Below are 22585 nucleotides of genomic sequence, written 5' to 3'. Positions count from 1 at the left end.
TCGCGTTTTCTGGAAGCAAAGTAGAAGCCTCCCTGATGCTAATTACTCGGTGAATTAAATATCGCTGCTGCGGGGGTTGCCGGTGCTCACGGCCAACAGCTGTGTGCGGAGACTACGGGGCAGGCGCCCTGGGAGCGAGGCGGCGTGAGGCTGCGGCCAGCTGGTTACCGGCCCTTGACGTTCTAGAAGTTTTCCAGTCTACAGCGATGCCGGCCAAGGGTGGCCCCGCCGCTCTTGCAGGCAGTTGATTTGGGAGAGCCCTCAGAAGGCTCAGGGGAAAATGAAACCCACAGAGAAGGATCCCCTCCTATGCATGGATTTCAAAAGTTTTTATGAGCTTTGTTTGAAGTGCTTTCGTATATAAACCTGGGAAATCCAAGTGTTCAAAAAGTTTATAAACTTGGAAAATGTGATTTGTATCCCATTCTTAACCTTATTCCTTTTAGGGGCCCATTACCAGAAAGGTAACAACAAATGATCATTATAAAAGTGAAACTTTCAGGGCCGCCCCCTGCAGCGCTGACATCCCATAAGGCGCCAGTTCAAGTCCCAGCTGCTCCACTTCTGATCCAGCTCCCTGATGGTGCCCCTGGGGAGCAGCAGAGGACGGCCGGAGTCCTTGGGCCCCGGGATCCACACAGGAGCTCTCAGCTTCTGGCTACGACCTGGCCTGGCCCTAGCCATTCCAGCCATCTGGGGAGTGGACCAATGGATGGAAGATCTCCCTCCACCCCATAACTCTTTCAAATAATTAAGTCTACTATAAAAAATGCAATTTCAAATTATAAATAAGCATTCCATTTTAGGTGACCAGAATGCGACCTAAGATCATCTGTATCACTTTGCCTCCTTAAAAACCTGCTTCTACAACCATCAGTCTTCGTAGCATCCCAGGAATTTTCAGATATGAAACAGAACTTTCGAGAACAGCTAAGGTAACCATTGCTGAAAGAGGCGGCAAACGCACGGGCCGCGAGCCTGCACGGCCCCACCTCGGCCAAGGAGCACATTTTCACGTGGCTTCTTCCAAAGGCCGGGTTGGCCGGGCGCCTGGGCCCTCCAAGGCCATGTGTGTTCCATTAGCGAGGGGCCCAGCGTGTTTTCATAGCCGCCGGTGCCATGTTTAGAAAAAGCCGCCCCGATTTTAGGGCTGCACCTTCATTTTTTGAATTTTCAAAACTTGTCCCTTTCTACTCCTTTATTTGCTTTCCACAAAACAAAGTGCGAGGAGCGCCTTTAAGAAAGGGTACCCATGCCCGCAGAGGCCCAGCGTGTGACCCTCAGGCCACAGAGGACGGCCTCTCTTTTAAGTCCAGCATTCCCCTTTGGGAAGCACTCCAGCTTGTTCTTTTTATGAGAAATTTTAACTGCTGGACTTAATTTAATTATTGTATTTTGTACATATTCCCAGAAGCCCTGGGGCATGCGCTTTGCTTTTAGCAAAACTTTCAAATAAATAATCTTTAGAAACCCTCCCTCTCTGATGGTCACTCCTTTGACAAACTCGGCTCCGGCCAGGCAGGGAAGTTTCTTTCTCCTTCCTGACAACTCCCGGCACTGCTCTGGCCCAGTCTCCCGGAGCCATTGGCGTTCTCAGGGTTGGAGCCTCGGTTTCATAGGAGAAAAACAAGAACAGGCTAACAGCAGAGATTCGGTGTCTTTACGAGGGTACTTCCAAACACTTACGGGAAGATGGAAATAAAAGAAGTTCATTTTGGTGCAAGAAATTTTACATCCATGCACACCAGGGATCATCAAAAAGTTCCAGGGAAATGTGCATTATGAAGAAAACTATGCATGAATTTTATTTTATTTTTTTTTTTGCACCAAAATAACTCATCTTTAAATGTTTTGTCCTCGGAACATTTTCAACTGCCCTTGTATTTGCTCATCTATCTTTATCTGCCAACATTTCTATTTTGAGTTTCTAGGATTTCCAAAACCTGGAATTCAAAATCTGACCACCTCTTGACCCTCAAAGGTGAAAAATAAACTTGCTTCTTGGAATTGACCTAAAACTCGGGAATACTGCAGCGTGACCTGAACATAGCTTTCCACCCTCACTGATCTGCCCGAAGTACTCAGTGGGGTCGGGTCACTCAGGAAGTGGGTTTCCCGGGAGGACTTCCGCGGCCATGGACCGGAGGAAGAGGAGGTCTTGAAGGAGCGCTGTTTGTGACACGACTCTCACTGCCTTCTCTCCTTGGATCTTAGGTGTCTGAATCACAGAAACCACAGCATCTCGGGTTGCAAAAAGCACTTTCGAGAACATCCCGGCCTGTGGATATTAGAATTTGCTAGTGAGCCCTTCGTAAAGATTCGTTAAACCAGACTCCAGAAGAAGAAGAAAAACAACGGAGACACCACGGGCCAACGCCGAAAGATGAAAGCGGCTTTTACAGCAGAGGCCTAAGGCCCGATGCCGTGACGTGACCAGGAACTCCTGGCTCGCTCAACTTAAAAAGCAAGCTCACGGGGCTGGAGCTGTAGCTTGGCCGATGAAGCTGCCACCTGCCAGGCTGGCATTCCATGTGGGCGCTTGGGCCCCTGCACCTGCATGGGAGGCCTGGAAGACGCTCCTGGCTCCTGGCTCCTGGCTCCTGGCTCCTGGCTCCTGGCTTCTGGCTTCAGATCAGCTCAACTCTGGGTGTTGCAGCCATTTGGGGAGTGAACCAGCAGATGGAAGATCTCTCTCTCTCTGTCTCTCTCTCTCTCTCTGTCTCTCTGTGTCTCTCTCTCTCTCTCTCTGTTTGTAACTCTGCCTCTTAAATAAATAAAATCTTTTAAAAAAGATTGCTCAGGTTGGGGGCAACATCATGGCATAGCTGGTAAAGCCACCACCTGTGACACTGGCATCCCATATGGGCACTGGTTTCAAATCCTGGCTGCTCCACTTCCGATCCAGCTCCCTGCTAATGCACCTGGGAAAGCAGAGGAAGATGGCCCCTGCACACACGTGGGAGACTTGGATGGGGCTCCTGGCTCTTTGCTTCAGCCTGGCCCACCGCAGCCATTTCATGAGTGAACCAGTAGATGGAAGATTTTTCTCTCTCTCTGTAACTCTCTTTCAAATAAATAATAAATCTTTTTTTTAAAGGTGGGGGGGGGGTGCTCAGGTTGGAGTTTGGAAAGCAGGCACACCTGTCGGGAGTGCCGTCCTGTAACACGACTCAAAGCAAAGCTCATTCCCGAAACATGAGAGAGCAGGCAGCAGACAGCAGCATCAGTGCCAGCGTCAGCTGAAACTGGCTCCGGTGCCTTCGCGCTGTCTGCCTCAGTTTCCATAAAAACATCAGGCACCAGCCCAGCTGAGAGAGCTTCCCAGACCCCCCCCCCCCAAAAAAAAAAAAGCGGGTCTCAGCACAGCAGGAGAGGCCACGCTAAGGACAAGCTCCATCCCCAAAGCTCCGCGGGGAGCTCGATTTGGGGCCAGTCCCTGCGGCTGGCCCTCACTGCCCAGCACCAGGCCGGCTTCCCACATTCTGACTACCGGGCCTGCCCCTCCCAGTTCTCCCAGGCCGAGGACCTCCCAGGAGAGAGGCGGGGAACTTTGATGTGGCCCCTTGCCTTGGGCTACAAGACCTCTGGCTGGCTGCCCCTCTGCCATCCTAATAAGGCCAGGACCTGGGATCACAGATGGAAAGCTCCGGGTTTGTGAGGGTTTGTTTGTTTTTTTTCCCCAACACCAGGATGGCTGAGATGCAATGATTAAAACTATAGAGTGCCCACCATAGAATCCACCACCCAGTCACTCCCTGGCAGACGTTAATTGAGCTGCTATTAAGTGTCCACGGTACATGACATCATTGCGTTAGTCCCTGCGGGCAGGGTACCCTGGAGCCTCCATCCGCACCAGGGATCCTGGGTGGGCAGCTGCCCATTCTTACACTGTTTTTCCCGCTTATTCTAAGTACTGTGCATTACCCTTTAAGATGAGCAAGCAAATTAGCCAAGAACCTAGCTGCAGGTCTGAAGACAAAAAAGCCAGTGAGGCGGGGGTGGGGGGAGGGGGTGCCGGGTGGGAGGGGAGGGGCATGCAGGGAGAAATGTACAGTATCTTAGAGGTGCACGCTCTTGCAGGCGCAAAAGAACATTTGGGTAAAGACTGCACATCTGAGAGCAGGGACAAACCTATTCCAAACAGAACACACTAAACACAGCCCCGGGAGAATGAGGAACTACAACAAACAAGGCAAAGTACCCAGAGGGAATGTTGGAGTTTCTGTGTCTTCCACCACAGATATTTACAAGTTTTACAGCCAGAAAAAGGGGCTGGCGCTGTGGCTCCGTGGGTTACACTGCTGCCTGCCACTCCAGGATCCCATATCAGAACGCTGGTTCTACTCCCGGCTGCTCCACTTCCCATCCAGCTTCCTGCCAATGGCCTAGGAAAGCAGCGGGAGATGGCCCAAGTCCTTGGGGCCCTGAACCCACGTGGGAGGCCCAGAAGAAGCTCCTGGCCTTAGCCTGGCTCCTCCTTGGCTGCTGTGGCCATTTGGGGAGTGACCCAGTAAATGGACGATCTCTCTCTCTCTCTGTGTAGAACTCCACCTTTCAAATAAATAATTTTTAAAAATGCTTTTAATATAAAGTTAAGTTCAAAAACAGAAGTGAAGCTGCAAACACAGAGTCGGGAGCTGTACTCCCTGGCTCTCTCCACACTGAGCAAGCTACCACAGCCCGCGGGCCTTAGTTAAGTATCCACGAAATGGAAATCATGCTAGCACCCATCTCTTAGGGTGGTTTGCAACTGAAATACGTTAATACAGGGAAAGACCAGTGCTTGGCACACGGTGGCCCTCGGCAAACCTCAGCTGCCATTATTAGCGTCATTACGACCACGTGACGGGAGCACACGAAATGTTAGCAAAAATCGGGCTTGGATGAGGAGCCCATTTCAGTCCCCTGCTGTTTTTGCTGTATTCCCAAATCTGCCATTTGATGGCACTCTTTTAAAAAACAAAATGTGGCTGATTACAAAGAGCGACTGCAACAGTTTTTGATCGTCCTAGGGTTTTGCTGAGAATCACTGGGTAGAACACGCTGGCTGGTGATCTTCCTTGGCTCTGAAACCCCCATGGTCGGGGTCTCTGCCCCAGGCCCCAGGGTCAGGGCCACGTCTGCTCACCCAGGAGTGGCAGCAAGTCCCCACCTGGTTACCCACTCCCAGTAGGTTCTCAAAAAGCGTGTTTTGGGGGCCGGAGCCGTGGCATACCAGGTAAAGCCACTGCCTGCAGTGCTGGCATCCCATATGGGCACCCGAGTCCCGGCTGCTCCACTTCCTATCCAGCTCTCTGCTATGGTCTGGGAAAGCAGTAGAAGATGGCCCAGGTGCTTGGGCCCCTGCACCTGCCTGGGAGAAGCTCCTGCCTCCTGGCTTTGGATCAGCACAGCTCTGAACCACTTGGAGAGTGAACCAACAGATGGAAGACCTCTCTCTCTGGCTCTACATCTCTAACTCTTTCAAATAAATAAAATAAATTAAAAAAATAAAAAGCGTGATTTCCTCTCACAAGGAGGAACCTCCGACGCCCTGAACACCCCCAGCCCCCGCGGAAGTCCACAGCAGCCAAGGGGGCCTGCGGCTCGGCCTTGGCCGTGGGGACAAGGCATCCGGAACAGGGCCACGCGAGGGGGCTTCAGGCTGCTCTCAGCCCGGGGAGTTGGGATTAAAAGGTAACTAATTTCGATGCAAAACATTTTGAAATCTACACTTAAGAGGCGATCAAGAAATTCACGGAAATGGGTATGATGGAGAAAAACAAAACAAATCTATATATGGACTTTAGAATTTCCTGTACCCAAATCAGCTTCCATTTGAATTCCAATTTCCCACAAACTCCCTGAAGCTGCTCGTAGTCCCTGCTCCGCCCTGGCTCTGTCGTCTCAGAAGTCCTTCCTGCGGGACAGTGGGCCCGCTGTCGTGGGGGGGGGGGGGGACGGCACCCCCAGGGGACGGCTCCACCGCTGGTGACGTCACCGCCGCCCCCATCCTCACTCACCAACAGGCTTCTGCCCACGCTCCACGCAGGGGTGTTTCTCATAACTGCTCTGTTTCCATCACATCTGGTGGGGAGGGAGTTGGTAGGTAGCAGGGACTGTTTATCATCCTGGGAGGCTGGAATGAAGCCACAGAGGGGCTTTGTCCCTGGCACCTAGCGCCAGGCCTGCCTCGAATACATTTCTGTTGAATGAAGGAATTAAAGAAAAACCCGGAGGTGTTGTTTTTCCCCTGTGAGAGGGCCCCACGGAGTCTGGGGGAAACTGGGCTCAGAAGTCTGGGTGGGCGCAGGCTTTTGGCCAGGAAGTTACGGCACCCGAGGAGCCCGGCACACGACTGGGCTCCAGCTTCCCGCTAGACCCTGCGAGGCAGCAGGGAGGGCTCAAGGGCTTGGCCCCTGCCACCCTCGGGGGAGTCTTGGATGGAGCCCCCGGCTCCTGCCTTCTGCCTGGCCCGGCCCCTTGTTGTGGCCATTTGGGGAGTAAACCAGCGGAAGAAAGATCTCTCTCTCTCCCTCCGCCTCTGCCTTTCAAATAAATAAATATCTTTAAAAACACTTAAAAAAAAAAAAAAAACACTTCACAGTCGGGTTGCAGAGAGAAACAGGAAGCAAAGAGGGCGCAGCGCCATGTGGAAAGCAAACCGGAAAAAAGTGCATGGTAGAGAGGCAGGTGCACAACGCTGTGTGACCTGGGGCAAGGTGCATGACCTCTCTGGGCTAACACTGGTCCTCTTAGGGGATACCACTCCCAGGGTCCTGGTGGTCCTGTCCATGAGCTAACAACTGAGAAACACCTGGGCCACAGAAACAGCCCCTCACGAACCCAACGCCTGGCCGTGTCTCACTCCGTGCGTCACCCCACTGCCCCACAGCCGTCAGGGTTGCATCTGAGCGCGGGGCCACCAGTGCGGGCTGTTCCTGCTCCCCTAGGTGTCCCCATGCCCAGCTCACGCGCCAGGCTCCTGTGTGTCTGCCCAACCTCATGTCCAGAGCAGGTCTCGGCCTTGGAACACCCACAGTGGCACTGAGCCAGCTGCCAAGTCCCGCATCGCGGCCGCCCTCCTCCCGGCTGGGCCCCCCAGGGTGGGGGGTGGGGGGACGCCCGCCTAGCCCCACTCAGAGGGAAGGGGCCCAGCTGCAGCCTTCTCGGGCCCTCACAGAAGAAAGCACACAGGCCACGGAAGGTGCTGAGGCCTTGGCTAAGGGGTAAGAGCTGCAAGCTCAGCCTCCTCCAGGAAGTCCTCCTCACCTGCCCCCCTCCCCCCCCACACACACAAGGATGAGAGTGGCACAGGAAGCCAGGGCCCTGCTACGGGGCTGCCACTGCTGCTCACCCTTCTCGCCTCATCCCAGGGCCCCCTAACGGGAACCCTGGCCCAGGGGGCCGAGTGTTCCCATTTAAGCCACTGTTCACTGCCCCCAGCTCCCAGCCCGACACAGCGGTAACTGCGCACGGCTCCTGTCATAGGGGCCAGGCCACCTGGGAAGAGGCCCAAGCTGGGGTTGGGAGGGGGTGGCTGGGGAGGGGACAGTTCCCCAAGGTGCACACATGACTACCCCAGACCTAACCGGAAGCCATGGGAAGGTGTTTTGGCCCAGGGATGGCCCAGGGGAGGGACCCACCTGCCTGCTCCAGTTCCTCTTTCTAAAAACATTTTAAGTTATTTTAATTTTATCCGAAAGAGAGAGACAGAGATCTTCCATCTGATGGTTTACTCCCCAAATGCCGGCCACAGCCGGGGCTGGGCTGAGTTAGAGCCAGGAGACAGGATCTTGGTCCTGCTGCCTCCCCGGACTTGAACCAGGACTTGAACCAGGCCCTGCAGCATGGGATGCAGGTGTCCCACGCCGGGGCTTAACCCCTGCATCCCAGCACCTGTCTCTCTGCCTCTGAGGTCGGGGCCGCTTCACCGGGAAGCCTGCCTCTGGGGCCCCTGGGTGCAGAGATGCTTGGCGGGGAACGCCCGGTAGTGGGTTCCTGACCCCTCTTCGACGGGGCAGATCTTCCTCAGGAAAGCTCAGACTCTCGCTCCCTCTGTGACCCTGCCTCCTGGCTCAGACCTCCTCCTCCAGACTTGGCTCAGCCCCGACTGTCTCCTCCCTCAGACTCTGTCTGGACCTGCTCCCACCAGGTGTGCACCTGACTTCCTCCACCATAGGTCCTGCTCCTACTTTCAGAGGAACTCTGGCCCCAGGCAGCATCAAGCCCAGCCCCTCTGTCCTGGCTGGCACCCCTCAGTCCCCTCAGGACAGCCTGGGACACTCCCGAGCCGGCTTCAAGTGGGGCGGCACCTGGGTGAAATGCAGCTGCTGCTTTTTTTTTTTTTTTTTAAGATTTATTTATTTGAAAGACAGAGTTACAGAGAAAGAGAGAGAGAGAGAGAGAGAGAGAGGGGTCTTCCACTGGTTCACTCCCCAGATGTCCACAATGGCCAGAGCTGCACTCATCTGAAGCCAGGAGTCTGGAGCTTCCTCCAGGTCCATGCGGGTGCAGGGGCCCAAGGACCTGGGCTATCTTCTACTGCTTCCCCAGGCCACAGCAGAGAGCTGGATTGAAAGTGGAGCATCCAGGACTAGAACCGGCACCCATGTGGGATGTCGGCACTTCAGGCTAGGGCATTAACCCACTGCGCCACAGTGCCAGCCCCAAGCCACTGCTTTTAATTGCACAGGAGGAAGTGCAGTGGGCAATTTTCAGAGACTTCTGGAGGAGGCTCAGGTATGGTTTGCCCAGAATTGAAATTCAAGCTATGGTTCCCTGCATTGAAACTCCTTTTGGTCAGAGCTGAATCCTCCACACTGTGGATTGTATACAAAATTGTTTGCTGATTAAAACCTGCACGCTTGCCACCTGCTGGTTGCCACCAGTCTGCTGGAAGACATTGTCTGTGCCCATGATCGCCCACAGCCCACACGCTCCACTCTGCTGCCGCCGAAGCTGGAGAGCCTCTCGGGGCTCCTGCTGTGGGTCCAGGCACCTGATCACGCCAGGTCTACCATCCCACCCCAACAGACCCCCGCTTCTGCACACACCACACGGGGCCGCCGCCAGGTCCTGCCACATACAAGGTGCCAGCAGATACACTTGTCAGCTGTGTTTTCATTTAAAAAATACTTCACTTGGGGCAGGTGTTGGGGGCAGGGGTCCAGATGCATCCCCCATGGGAGTGCCTGGATAGAGTCCCACCTCTGCTTCCAATCCAGCTTCCCGCTAATGCACCACCGGGACGCAATGGATGATGGATGGCCCAAGCAGCTGGGCCTGGGCCACCCAGGTGGGAAACCCAGATGGAGCTCCTGGCTCCTGGCTTCAGCCTGGCCCCATTTGGGGAATGAGCCAGCAGATGGAAGACCTCTCTTTCCGTCACTTTGCCTTTTAAATACATAAGCAGATGACCCTTTAAATACACCTGTTCTTCACAGGGGACGATGATTTGAGAGAGGAAGAGGCAGTGAGCTAAGGCCAGGTGAAGATCTTCCTGCTCAGCACCCACAGCCTCTCCGTGCACGGATTTACCTGCTGCTCCCAACCCTCTGCCCCTCACTGCCAACCTTTACCTCCCAGGTCTGAGGCTCTGCCTCCTTCCTCCGACTCCAGACCATGAACATCAACGAACAGTTCCGCACAGCACTGCTTATAGGGGCTCCAAGCTAATAACTGAGCGAGGAACAGAAAAGTGAAGTTCTGTTGTTGTTTGTCCTGATGCATGCTCAGAATGCCAAGGGGTGGCTTTTCTTTTTCTTAAGGTTTTTTTTTTTTTTTTTTTTTTTTTTTTTTTTTTTGGACAGGCAGAGTTAGACAGTGAGAGAGAGAGACAGAGAGAAAGGTCTTCCTTCCGTTGATTCACCCCCCAAATGACTGCCACGGCCGGCGCACCGCGCTGATCCGAAGCCAGGAGCCAGGTGCTTCCTCCTGGTCTCCCATGTGGGTGCAGGGCCCAAGGACCTGGGCCATCCTCCACTGCACTCCCGGGCCACAGCAGAGAGCTGGACTGGAAGAGGAGCAACTGGGACAGAACCAGCGCCCCAACCGGGACTAGAACCCAGGGTGCTGGCGCTGCAGGCGGAGGATTAACCAAGTGAGCCGCGGCGCCGGCCTTTCTTAAAATTTTTATCTTTTTTTTTTTTTTTTTTTTTGACAGGCAGAGTGGACAGTGAGAGAGAGACAGACAGAAAGGTCTTCCTTTTGCCGTTGGTTCACCCTCCAATGGCTGCCGCGGTAGCGCGCTGCGGCCGGCGCACCGCGCTGATCCGATGGCAGGAGCCAGGTGCTTCTCCTGGTCTCCCATGGGGTGCAGGGCCCAAGGACTTGGGCCATCCTCCACTGCACTCCCGGGCCACAGCAGAGAGCTGGCCTGGAAGAGGGGCAACCGGGACAGGATCGGTGCCCCGACCGGGACTAGAACCCGGTGTGCCGGCGCCGCAAGGCGGAGGATTAGCCTAGTGAGCCACGGCACCGGCCAAAATTTTTATCTATTTATTTGAAAAGGAGAGAGAGAGCGAGCGAGCAGAGAGGAGAGAGAGAGAGAGTTCCCACCCCATTGGCTCACTCCAGAAATGCTTACAAGGATTGGGACTGGGCTGAGCTCAAAGGGGAACCAGGAACTCATTCCGGGTCTCCCTCAGGGGCAGCAGGAACCCATTTTCTTGGGCCAACACCGCTGCCTCTCAGGGTTTGCAGCAGCAGGAAGCTGGAGTCAGGAGCCAGGGCCAGGTACGGAATCCAGGCACTCCAATATGGAATACGGGCATCCTTTCCTTTGAAAAAAATGCACTCATTTATTCCAAAGGGGTTCACTCCCCCAGATGGCCACACTGGCCAGGGCTGGGCCAGGCTGAAGCCAGGAGCCTGGAACTCCATCCAGATCTCCCACGTGGGTGGTAGGGATCCAACTACTTGTACCACATGCTGCTGCTTTCCCAGGCACATTAGCAGGGAGCTGGATTGGAAGCGGAGCAGCCGGAACTCAAACTGGTGCTCATATGCGATGCTGGCGTCTCCGGTGGTACCTTAACCCACTGTGCCACAACGTGGGTCTTCATGGGGCATCTTAACGGTTAAGCCAAACACCTGCCCCCCCCACCCCCAACTGGTTTTTCAATCTTTCATTCTTCCTAGCTTTCCGTTTACAAGTGAACATTCAGAAAGTCCACATCGGCCAGGCTGTATGCATTTTTTATCGCCATGTAACCATTAGAATAGATTGTCCCTGTCTTTGATTTTGTAAATCATTTTGTTGCTCGGGTAATACAAAACACCTTTGACTCACAAAGAAAGGTAATGATGGAGGGAGATAAAAGGAGAAAGATTAAGCATGAGAGATCTGTAGCAGAGCGTCTGGTATTTTGGCCAATAAAATGAAGCCACAAGAAGCGACCTGCTTCCGAACACCATGAATCTGGCCAAATCTTTGTCTGGCAAAGACTGTTAAGATTACAGGCAAAGCCAGGCTGAAGGTATGGGGGGGAAAAAAAAGTAAGCCACTTCCTCTATGGGAACAAATACAGGACAAGGTGCATGGAGGTGACTGGGGACTCAAAGACGTGAAGTTCAAAGGCAGAGACCACCTGCCAGGCACAGCCCCCCCCCCCCCAAAACACACAGCCCTACACACCCCACACAGGTGTGTAGGTTCTGTTCCACAAAGGCCGTCCCTAGGAATTCCAATTCATTAGCCCGAGTGGGACTTATCTGTGGGGAAAATATCCCCACCCCTCCAGGCTAGAAACTGGAAGTGCCCAGCGGGGTTCTCAACCCAATTCTCCACAAAGTAGAGCTTGGGGAGACTACCAGGATGATGCTCATCTCTGTTTCAGTCGCATCAAGACTGAACATCCAAACACTAACATCCACACAGAATTCGCTATCTGTAAAAATTACTCCAGGGGCTTTCATTCCTCCCTCTAACTTCCTGTTCCCTGTTTCCACAATCAAATAACGCTAACTTGTGTCCCCCAGTTGGCCACAGAAATTATTACGGATACTCTACTCTCCCTTTTTCTCTTCTTACTTGCCAGCCGTATACATGCCTTCTACTCAAAAGCCAGTAATAAGTCACTCGCGATACTCCAGGAAGGAATTTTCCGGGTGCTTTGTGCTAGATGGCTGTTATCTCTTTCACTTAAAAATTCTGCCAGGGGCCAGAGGAACCTTGGCTGCTCCACTTCTGGTTCTGCTCCTTGCTAATGCGCCTGGAAAAAACAGTGGACAATGGCCCAAGTGTGTGGGTCCCTGCACCCATGTGGGAGACTGCGATGAAGTTCCTGGCTCCTGGCTTTGGACCAGCCCAATGCCAACCAGCGGATGGAAGATCTCCCTCTCTCTCTCTCTCTCTCTCTCTCTCTCTGCAACTCTGCCTTTCAAATAAATAAACCTTTAATAAGACAGACAGAGTTCTGCCAGCCTGGAGGGTGGATCCGAAGCCCCAGATTCAGTGGCTTCTGAGGCAGAACTAGAAGAACCCAAGAGAATCTCAAAAAGGCTCACGCTCCTGATGTGCCACCTTCTCCCAACTCCTCTTCCCTCCTTTGCCTCCTTCCAGCTACCCAAGGTCAGCCTGGCCCTCCGCCTGCTCCCCATGGAGCTGAGCCGCCCAGGAGGCTCCTTTTCCCTGGCTGCAGCCCAGTCTTGACCGGAGACGGAATCTCCACCTCCCCCCGCCTCTGCCCAAGCTTGGCCCACATTTTTGCTCTAGGCCGGCACCGGTTTCTTTGAGTCATCAGTCGCATCCCGCTGACTTTCCACGTTGTGTGACAAGACCACGTTAACACCGACCTCTGTGCCCGGCACCAGAAGTCGGTGCTGGGACAAACACATGGGAAAATGAGTCCAGACTTAAATGGTCCTGAGCCAGCCACAACCACTCCTGTGCCCTGGCAAACACAGCCAGACAGTGAGGGGAGCCTGGCAATGGGCAAGAGGGGACGGGCTGAACAAGGGAGGGTCTTCAGGGACACGGGGGCCCCAGCCAGAGAGACCCTGTCCCCGTGTGGGGGTGCAGGGTTAACTCCCTAGAAGGAATGGAAATCCTGGTCTCTGGTTTGGAAGCTGTAATTCTGAGGGCAGAGGGGCTGGGTTAATATTCATTCCCTTTCCTATTTCTCTCTCTCCCTCTCTCCCTCTCCCTCTCTGACTTCTGATAGTCAAGATCTTCTTGAGGGGCCTTCTGAGGGTCTAAAATGGCCTTGGCTTCCAGACATCAAGACTTTCACATGGTGAACAACCAATGAGTTCCCCTTGGTTAGTCCCAAATCTTAAATATCACCAAAATTATGAAGAGAGACCCCTAAATTCCCTGTAGGATGGAAACATGGTTGGCCATCACCCTCTCTCTTCCCCATTGGTTCCCAAAGAGAAAGAAAGGCCAAGTCCCATCCATCTCTTGGTGAACCCACTCCTTCCCATCACGGACCTCAGTGGCTCCATGGAGCAGGTGCACAGTCCTGAAGCTCTCGCTCTCCTCCCAGCCAGAATGGCAGAGCTGGAGTCCTGTCAATCATCAGAGTGAAGAGGAGCCAACGGGCATGTTTGCACCCACCTCCCCTTCTCCCCTCTTTCCTCTCTGACCTCTGCGTCTCCACACCTTGGCCTTGACGCAGGTGGAGCGTCTTCTCTCCACTTTGCTTCTCCATCTGCCCCCTTCCTGAGTTCTAGTCCTTTCTTTTGGGTTGGCAGACACCAGAGGGCAACATAAATCTCACCAGCTTGCCAGTTCTTCATTCTACCAGTAGAGGGAAGAGTTTGAGAGAGCCTACAGGAACTAGGAGTAAGGGAAATGGTTTTGAATACGGAAACAGCCCAGGCAATGGAACAGCTCCCTCAAAGGCATCCTGTGCCAAGCCATTCTGTTCCCGTTGGTAAATAATCTGTTATAAAACTGTTTAAGTGCATATTAACTCACCAGAGCATGACACTGGCAAAATCCCCCTCTAGGCTATATTTTGCAAAGACACAGAACTTGCACATGAGATTAAACTAACAGAAATTACGCATTTCTCAAGGTAATCCTGACTCTCCGTTCCATACTCACCACCGAGCCTCTTGTGATCTGGTTTCATTTGGTTGACCCTAAATGTCTTTGTGATTTGGGGTCCAGGTCAGTTCCAGAATATAGGCGCTTGGAGGGTGCACATGGACTTAGTAGTGGATGTGAAGCCGAATCGATCGGAATCGATCGTGGTCTAGACAGCACAGCCTAAGAATCAAAACGTGCCCACGCAGCCCTGGCAAACTTGGAAGACCATGCAACAGCCAACGCGGCCGTGTCTTCCCACACAGCCGTGTGTACTGAGGAAATTACAGGAGCTTCCCTTTGCAAACTGTTTGCAAGGCGGAGATTCAGACAGTAAACGCATGCTTTTATTATTTACCAAATAACCACCCTGCCAAGGGCACATTCAGACCTTTAAACTGTGGATAAGGGGGCAGGCGCTGAGGCACGGGGGGTTAAGCCACTGGCTAGGACGCCCACCTCCCCTATCGGAGCGCCAGCTGGAGTCCCGGCTACTCCATTTCTGAACCGGCTGCTTGAGAATGAGCCCAAGAGGCAGCAGACGATGGCTCAAGGACGTGGGTCCCTGCCATCCATGTGGGAGACCTGGATGGAGCTCCTGGCTCCTGGCTTCCGCCTGGCCCAGCCCCAGCTCTGCAAGCATTGGGGAACAGATCCGCAGATAAGAGACCTCCCCCTCTCTCTGCCCCACCTCTCCCTGCACTCTGCCTTTCAAGTAGATGCAAATAAACAAACATTAAAGAATTAAAGGTGGACCACGAGGAGCTAAAGGAGCCGCTCAACCGCTGTCGCTTGCCCCATTGCTTGGATCCAGCTGAACACCTGGACTGGGTGCTTTCTGCTGAGTATCCCCAGATCTGGACACCTCCTCACCAGAGATTCTTTAAACGAGTCTTTGAAATCCCTAAGAGTCTGTGGCTCTATTCTTTTTCTAGATGGATCTTTTGAATCCCAGTGCTGAATTTATCCATAAGACTACCTTTATTTCTTCTAGACACCCTTTTTGTGATCAATAATCTGAAACAAGAATTCCTTTAAAAAAAAAAGATTTTATTCCTGGGGCCAGCATTGTGGTGTAGTGGGTATAGCCACCATCTGCGATGCTGGCATCCCATATAAGTGCCAGTTTGTATCCTGGCTGCTCCATTTCTAATCCAGCTTCCCGCTAATGTGCCTGGGAAAGCAGCAGAAGATGGCCCAAGTGCTTGGACCCCTGCACCCATGTGGTAGGCCTTGAAGAAGCTCCAGACTCCTGGCTTCAGTCTGGCCCAGCCCGGGCCATTGCAGTCATTTGGGGTTTGAACCAGCAGATGGAGAATCAAAATCAATCTCTCTCTCTCTCTCTCTCTCTCTCTCTCTCTCTCTCTCCACCTCCCTCTCTCTACATCTGCCTTTCAAATAATATAAAATAAATCTTTAAAACAAAGATTTATCCTTTATTTGAAAGAGTTACAGAGAGAGAGGGAGGGAGAGAGAGAGAGAAAGAGATCTTCTGTCCACTGGTTCACTCCTCAAATGGCCACAACAGCCAAAACTGAGCCAGGTCAAAGCCAGGAGCTTCATCCAGGTCTCCCAGGTGGGTTGCAGGGGCCCAAGCACTTGGGCCATCTGCACTTGCTTTCCCAGGCACGTCAGTGGGAAAGCAGATTGGAAGTGAAGAAAAAAGGATTCAAATGGGTGCTCATATGGGATGCCAGCGTCACAGCCTGTAGCATAACCCACTGCACCACCAACCGGCTCCACAAAACTGGAATTCTCACCCAGCATCCAGAAGTAGTCTTGTGCATTCCAGTGGGTTGCTAGGAACTGGAGAGGGCTCAGCTCTGACCGAGTAGACCCCTGGGTGGTCCTTCCAGGGAGAGGGCCCGTAATTCACATCAGATTCTCAAGGGGCTCCATGGTCTCCAGCTTTGCCCTGTGCATTCAGAGTTGATGAGATCGGGTTCCCCTTCACCACCAGGAGTGGGTCACAGGAGTGAGCTGAAGCCTCTGCCCCCTGCAGCCCGGGAGTGGCCAGAGCGCCCAAGCTGGCCATGTCCTCGAAGAGCTGCCCAGCTGCCATGAAAATGTCATTTTCAATATGCCATTGGCCATGGTGGCCAAGACTGTGGGGCTCACTGCACTGAGGTCTTTGCTTATCTCCCACACACCAGCCTTCCTGTCTGCATCTCTTCTTACGCACGGCCTTAATCACCCAGAGGAAGCTTGGCATTGGCCTGGACACTGGCACTTGGTGTACTCTGCCAAGAACAGTGAGTGGTGTGGGGCGGGTGTCATGGCACAGCCACCGAAGCCACTGTTTGGGATGCCCCCATCCCACAGCAAAAGGCCAAGTTTGGGTCCCAGCTATGCCACTTCCTATCTAGCTTCCTGCTGATGCGCCTGGGAGGCAGCCAGTAACAGTTCTTGTGCTTAAGTCCCTGCCCCCCCTCCCCCATAGGAGACCTGCATGGAGTTCCGGGCTCCTGGCTTCAGGCCAGCATAGTCCTGGCTGTTGCAGGTATTTGGGGAGTAAACCAGCAGATGGAAGATCTCTGTCACTATGCCTTGCAAATAAATATACAAATACACATCAAAAGAAAAAGAACAGCGGTGCAGTACCGTTCTCCTCCTAAACAAATGTGCCGCTTGGTACTCAACTTGTGGAAACTGGCCTTGTCTGCCACATGGCACAAAGAGATAAGCTCGTTTGTCCACTTTCCTGGCTTAGCAATTCTCCTCCAAACCCATACATTTACCCCTTTTCCTGTAGCCACTGTCCTTTGTCCATGCATCTAGAAGATTCCCTCTGCCAGTTCCCTAAGCAGCTCCCAGTTTCATTGCAATTATCCTCAAAGCACTCACGCAAATTCTTTCCAGTCGAGAGACATTTAAGTTGCACAGAATCTACAGAGAGCCAAGTGCAAACAGGCAACAAGTGGGGCAGGCCAATTCCCATGACTTCCTCGCTCAGAGGGAGCACCCCTAGAAGAGCGCCACCTCCCAGACCCTCCGCACACAAACCCAAAACATGCCAAAGGCCGCTCGATCCATAACCATCCAGAGCCGGTCTGGTTATTGGGCTCCCTGCGTCATTTCATAATTCTGGCAAAGCAAAATGCACACCATTCATTGAGAATTAATTGAGGATACAGATTTGGGTATAAACGACATCAATACGATGCTGGTAGCCATCTGCTGCACTTCAACGTCCATCTCGGGGGCCTGATGACTAAATGCTCAGTCTCCCAACCCACATTCTAATCCTATGAGAAAATCAACCTGTCTGCCTGCATTTTTCCAGTGAGCTTAGCTCGCAGTCCAAAATATCAAAGATGATTTCTTCTTTTTTTGCCTTATTTCAGGGAGACAGAGAGAAAGGGTGTGCGCTCCTATTTCCTGGTGTACCCCCCAAATGCCTGCAACAGCCAGGGCTGGGGTGAGGCCAGAGGTCCATCTGGGTCTCCCACATGTGTGCCAGTGGCCCAAGTACTTGAGCCATCACCACTGCCTCCCAGGGCGCCCAATAGCAGGAAGCTGCCATCAGGAGCGGAGTTGGGACTCGAACCCAGGCACTCTGCTATGGGCCGGGGTCTTCAGATCTAGGCCTGCGCCCTAAACACGGTTTCTGACATCTTCAGAACTTTCTTCTTTACTTCATACCCGGTCCTGAACACAGCCCTGACCCATCACTTCGTAGCCAGCGGCTCCTTTCCAAAGCAGCTCATCCCGAGAACCCAGAAGGTACCGCTGAGCCGTGACGGGGTATAAAGCCCTCGGTGCTTACTATGGAGGCACAGTGCTAGCAACCGGGACAGCACTCCTTCCGGAGGGAGCAGCCCCAGGGAAACTCGACAAACCCAAGGCCTGCAGACTCCACTTTGCGGCCCAAGTCCAGACACGAGCCAGCCAAGACATCTGTTCTCAAAGCCTGCAGCGCCGGAGGCGGCACCTGGCAAGGCAGCGAAGACACAGCCAGGGCTGCCCACATCCCATCTCCTGGAGCTGGTCCAAGTCCTGACCGTGCCAGCACCCCGGCAGGCGGCCGGTGACGCCTCAGGCCCTTGGGCCCCTGCCACCCACGTGGGAGACCTGGATGGAGCTCCTGGCTCCTGGCTGTTGCACCCAACTGGGGGTTGGGGAGTGAACCAGTGGATGGAAGATCTCTCTCTCTCTCTCTCTCTCTCTGTCTCTGCCACTCTGCCTTTCACATATAATGAAAATAAATAAAACTTTATTTTAAAAACCTCCAACCACGAACTCTAACATAACAAATTCATTTTCTTCTGTGCAACTGTCGATAAGGCGGCTCTGTCCGGCTGCTCCGCCTCACGGAACCTGGACAAAGCCTGTTCCGACCAGGGTGGGCGGCCCGAGGAAGCCGAGCACCGGAGGGGACCCACCATGGTTTCCGTGAGGGTCTAATCCCAGCAAAGCCAACAGGATGGCAGTCATTTCACTCTTGCCACGTTGTAGAAAGAGCAGGAACTATTTGAACAAGTGCCTAAAAAGCAGCCTCTTCAGACCCCATTTTCAGCCAATATCTGGAATTTTTTTTTTTAATGTGATAGGATCCCCCGCATGTTGGATTTCAAATATTTGGGCACCGAAATAAACTTTCCATCATGTTTTCCAGTAACTGGATGAAGCACCTGCCTCGCTACTCTCTGAAGACAGAAACGCGAAACAGGAGGACTGGGTAGAAAAACTCTGCCATGCATGGCGTGGCGTAGCATAACGTGGTGGATCCCAGGGCTCCAGCAAGGTCCGAACCCCAGCGGCTGCAGCGCTGGAGCTGAGGGAACTGTGTGACACCTCCTCTTTGAAGCCCTCCCTGACCTACCCACCCCAGTGGCTCCTTTGTGCCCCTACGGGCCCCTGCATGACCTTCCATGAGAACACAAGTCACCTTTGCCTGCCACATTTGGGTCCCTCAACTGTGGGAGGGAGCAGCTCCACCACCTGCCATGGCCCCTCCCAGGCAGCTGTCACTCACACCCACTCTTAAAGGGGACACGCGCAGTAAATGTCCAAACAAATGCTCAAGCGCTCTGGTAACCTAGCTCTGTTCTCTAGGTCTCATTTAGCATGAGCAGCCTGGAACGAGTTGTTGATTAGACATAGGATGAGCCCAGCCCGTGGACTCCCCAACAAAGACCCAGGCGTGGGAAATGCTGGTCCCAGACACAAGAGGTGGAGAGAAGCAGGAAGTGGAGACCAGGGCATGGGGCAAATTCAGGGAGAGTACAGAGAAGGTGAATGGGAGAAGGGGACTCCTCAGAGGTCGCTGGCCTGCATGGGAGTCCTGCAAAGCCATAGAACTTGGACTTGGGACAGCAGCATTTTCTCCTGTTGCAGCGGCTGGCTCTATAACACAAGGTTGGTCCTGAACAGCTCCCAGCGGCCCAGCCTCTGCTGCCTGGACGCTGTCCCCAGCTCCAACTTTTCTCCCTGCCTGTCCCAGATGTGCACGCCTCCCCTCGGCTCGGGAGGCCCTTAACACCATCCGCCTCAATGGGAGTCCACTTGCCATGTGCACGGTTGGCCGTGATCGCAAACACAGGAGGTACGTGTTGGTGAACCTGTGAGAGACCAGGGCACATGTGTGTTGCTGGTGGGACCAGAAAGTGGTCCAACTCGCCCTGAAAACTAGGATAACAACAGCTCAAAAACAATAAATGCGCAATTGCCCGGCGACCCAGCCAGTCCAAAAGGGGTGATAGCAAGGGTTCAAGCAGGTACGGATACACCCGTGCCCGTAGCAGATTTATTCACAATAGCCTTCAATGGAAGCCACACGCGTGTCCATCCATGCAAACTGCGGTGTGTCTGTGCAACGGGATATGACTCAGCCATCGGCACAAAGGAAATTTTTTTTTTTTTTTTTGGACAGGCAGAGTGGACAGTGAGAGAGAGAGACAGAAAGATCTTCCTTTGCCATTGGTTCACCCTCCAATGGCCGCCGCAGCCGGCGCACTGCAGCTGGTGCACCGCGCTGATCCGAAGCCAGGAGCCAGGTGCTTCTCCTGGTCTCCCATGGGGTGCAGGGCCCAAGGACTTGGGCCATCCTCCACTGCACTCCCAGGCCATAGCAGAGAGCTGGCCTGGAAGCAAGGCAACTGGGACAGAATCCGGTGCCCCAACTGGGACTAGAACCCGGTGTGCCAGTGCCGCAAGGCGGAGGATTAGCCTAGTGAGCCGTGGCGCTGGCCTACAAAGGGAATTCTGACCCAGGCTACAATGCAACAGGCCCTGAGCATGCTAGGCTAAGTGACTAAGCCAGAACCGAGGGATAGACACTTACAAAACCACTGGCAGGAGGTGCCTACAGAAGCCAAACTCACACAGAGAAAATAGTGGCAGCCAGGGGCCGGGGCTGGGACAGGTGGAAAGGGGGCTCTGTGGCTTGGTGGGCACAGACTGACATTTGCAAGAGGAAACAGTTCTGGAGATCGCTTTCACAGCAGTGCAGGCACTCGTACTACTTCCGGCCTCTGCACATTAAAATGGCTACAATGGTAAAAATTTACATTATGCATGAATAAAGTTGTTAGCTGACTTTCATGCTGCCAGCCCTAAAATGTACAATCAGGCATTTCATAGCACTCCCCTCCCCCACCCCAGAGCCTTACCCCAGCCCCTCCTTCTTGGTGCCCGGCCTGTGTCTGGCAGCAAGAAGAGCACCCAGCTCAGGGACTTGGGCCACGGGGACCCAGCAGGGTGTCTCTGCACCACACAGAGTCCACAGCTCAGCAACGCGTGGCTTCTGCCTTTCTGAGGCTTATGCCTGTGCTTGGACTCCAACCCCCACACCCAGGAGCAAACCTTACACCACCCCCTGCCCCAAAACAGGTGGACAGCAGGAGACACTAACAAAGTCTCCCATTTCCCCTTCACATAACACTCCAGGAATGTAGACCGTGCATCATCTTGCTAATTGTGTCATTTAATTCTCATTAACAATTCAATAGGTTCAAGGTCATGGCTGCCAGGCCTCACCTGTTAAAGACAAGGAACTGAGTCTTGAGGGTGCTTAGCAATTGCCAAGGGTCCAAACCCCGAAAGGCCCAGGACCAGGATATGAAACCAGCATTCTGCCCGACAGTCCCTGTGCAAGGACGATGCCGTGAGAAAGCTTTCATAAACCTAAATCCTCTGGCGCCGCAGCTCACTAGGCTAATCCTCCACCTGCGGCGCCAGCACCCGGGGTTCTAGTCCTGGTTGGGGCGCTGGTTCTGACCCAGTTGCTCCTCTTCCAGGCCAGCTCTCTGCTGTGGCCAGGGAGTGCAGTGGAGGATGGCCCAAGTGCTTGGGCCCTGCACCCCATGGGAGACCAGGAGGAAGCACCTGGCTCCTGGCTTCGGATTGGCACAGCGCACCGGCCGTAGCAGCCATTTTGGGGGGTGAACCAACAGAAGGAAGACCTTTCTCTCTGTCTCTCTCTCTCACTGTCTAACTCTGCCTGTCAAAAAATAAATAAATAAATAAATAAAAATAAACCTAAATCCTGACGGCGCCATCTCTGCCACACTGATGCTAAAGTCCATATTTGGGTGGAGGTTGGGGGAGACAGAGAGAATATTTTTGGTGCAATCCGGCCCAAGGTCACTCCTGAAAACGAGATTACAAAAGCCCCGATCTCAACTCAAGGTTCCAATCTGTGCAGAAATCGTAAGAAAGTACGCAGGAGACGCCTCATAAAAGCCCACTCTAGGAAATGCGGAGGCCACAGCCTCAAAGCAGCCTATTTCTGAGTTTCAACAACAGCTGGTAGCTTTCAACCCCACCGTCTCATCTGTGGTCTCGGGGAAGCTGGGGAGGAGGGTGTGCAGAGGCAAGCTGCACGCACAATCAAATTCCGGTCTTGCCCAAACAGAGATCAGTGGGCGCAGGCTGCCTCTCCGGCGAGCGGGCAGCACACAGGTGTTTAATTTGGAATTTGATAGCTGCCTAAATTTCAGGATCTCCCGCAGGTGCACAGAGTCCTCCCCGGCCACTGGCAGAAATTCGCAGAAAAACAATCCTCCCGCTTGTTGAAATCACAGCCGCCACTTCCACTCCCCGCCTCCCCGTCACCGAAGAGGCTGTTTGCACTCGAATTACAGGGCCCGTGTGGACTGCCTGCGGTACAAATGTGCATGTGACAATGGGCACTCCTTGGCTGGCCGTCGGTGTGATTTCAGACACTGTTGGACATATGGGCTCCGTTCCGAGCAGGGACGGGCCACAGCTTCAGTGGACTTTGTATGGGGCCACCATCCCTATACATACACACTGTCCGCCCCGGCTTCTCCAGGGAGGGGGTGAACCGGGGCAGACTGCTCTCAAATACTGGAGCCATGCTTTCTCCCCAAGCACTTCTCTCCAGTCTCAGCCTGGACTTAACTGTAGTGACCGTGGCCACGAGTGGGCCTCCCGAGAGCCCACGCTGCTGCCATGTGCGGGGGCTGGGGCACGGTGCACCCAGCCACACTGCGACAGATCCCAGCAACTAAGGTGGGTGCTGCAAGGAAACAGAAACACTTTGCAAGCCGAGACAACACATTGACTTTTGGAGGGGTGAGGAAATGACACCCCCAGTGGGCTTGATCT

The 22585-nt window shown here is 53.6% G+C and overlaps 1 protein-coding gene and 1 long non-coding RNA gene across 4 annotated transcripts in view; one reads left to right on the top strand and one right to left on the bottom strand.

Moving 5' to 3' along the window:
* CLYBL (citramalyl-CoA lyase) overlaps nucleotides 1-2757 on the top strand; it is a 242216-nt gene extending 239459 nt beyond the window's left edge. For 2 of the 3 annotated variants that reach the window (XR_009866184.1, XR_009866183.1), the window contains 2 exons: nucleotides 807-935; nucleotides 2215-2757. The gene's annotated coding sequence lies outside the window, so the exon portion shown is untranslated. The remainder of the gene's footprint in view (nucleotides 1-806; nucleotides 936-2214) is intronic. The other variant, XM_062193982.1, reaches the window with a different exon arrangement.
* Nucleotides 1-22585, bottom strand: part of LOC133761571 (uncharacterized) — a 130556-nt gene that overhangs the window by 83390 nt on the left and 24581 nt on the right. The gene's annotated exons all lie outside the window — the stretch shown is intronic.

This window comes from Lepus europaeus, chromosome 6 (assembly GCF_033115175.1).
Source record: "Lepus europaeus isolate LE1 chromosome 6, mLepTim1.pri, whole genome shotgun sequence".
NCBI classification, from domain to species: domain Eukaryota; kingdom Metazoa; phylum Chordata; class Mammalia; order Lagomorpha; family Leporidae; genus Lepus; species Lepus europaeus.
Note: the sequence above shows the minus strand (reverse complement) of the source record. Positions and strands in the feature narration are given on the sequence as shown.